The sequence below is a fragment of the Cyprinodon variegatus genome, unplaced genomic scaffold (genome assembly GCF_000732505.1).
Source record: "Cyprinodon variegatus isolate N-32 unplaced genomic scaffold, C_variegatus-1.0 Scaffold456, whole genome shotgun sequence".
Lineage (NCBI taxonomy): Eukaryota > Metazoa > Chordata > Actinopteri > Cyprinodontiformes > Cyprinodontidae > Cyprinodon > Cyprinodon variegatus.
This window is the reverse complement of record NW_015150909.1, coordinates 9521-10476: the sequence shown is the minus strand read 5'-3', so window position 1 is coordinate 10476 and position 956 is coordinate 9521. Positions and strand designations below refer to the sequence as shown.

The 956-nt window shown below is 33.6% G+C and overlaps 1 long non-coding RNA gene across 1 annotated transcript in view; it reads left to right on the top strand.

Annotated features, from left to right (window-relative positions):
* Window positions 1–956, top strand: part of LOC107093981 — a 3890-nt gene that overhangs the window by 1003 nt on the left and 1931 nt on the right. The gene's annotated exons all lie outside the window — the stretch shown is intronic.

Below are 956 nucleotides of genomic sequence, written 5' to 3'. Positions count from 1 at the left end.
TCTGACTTTAATCTCAGAAGTCTGACTTTAATCTCAGAATTCTGACTTTAATCTCATAATCCTGACTTCAATCTCAGAATCCTGACTTTTTTCTCAGAATTCTGATTTTCTGTCTCAGAATTCTGACTTAAATTACAGAATTCCGACTTTGATCTCAGAATTCCGAATTTGATCTCAGAATTCCGAATTTGATCTCAGAATTCCGACTTTAATCTCAAAATTCTTACTTTAATCTCAGGATTCTGACAGCTAACAAACATGTTAGCAACAAGCCATGGCCCTGTCTGTTTTAGAGACTAGCTCTCTTGTTTTAATGACCTTCTGGTCCTCCATTGCACGTAAAAAGTCGCCTTATTACGACATTTTTCACCAATGTGTCACTGGCCCTTTCAAACAACCCACATCTTTGTCAGTGAAGCTGAGTGCTTCCACATCTCTTCCTTCATGGTGCCCATCTACATTAAGTCTGAATTCTGAGATTAAAATCAAATTTCTGAGAAAAAAGTCAAAATTCCTGAGATTAAAGTCAGAATTCTGTATTTATTCCTATATTCAACTTAAATAATATTTAAAAATCAGTTACATTTTTTTTTTTCAGTGGCCGGGAAAAATATCTTGATACCAACTTTTAATTAAGATCTTTAGTGATCAAGCAATGGGTGGATTGATCCATGGAGGAATGAAGAGAAGGATGCATTAATAAAGGCAGGGATGGAAGGATGCATTGATGAATTTATAGAAAGATGGTTGGATAACTCAATGCAGGTATCGACCAATTCAGGATTTAAAGAAGGATGCAAGCATGGATAGATACAATAATTAATAATAGGGAGATTTATCCTAAAAGTATGGATTGGATGAAATATAGATTAGATAGATTGATAATGAATAGATTAATATGTTTCGGAGATGGGTTATAGATGGATGTATCTATAGAAGATATATATATATATATA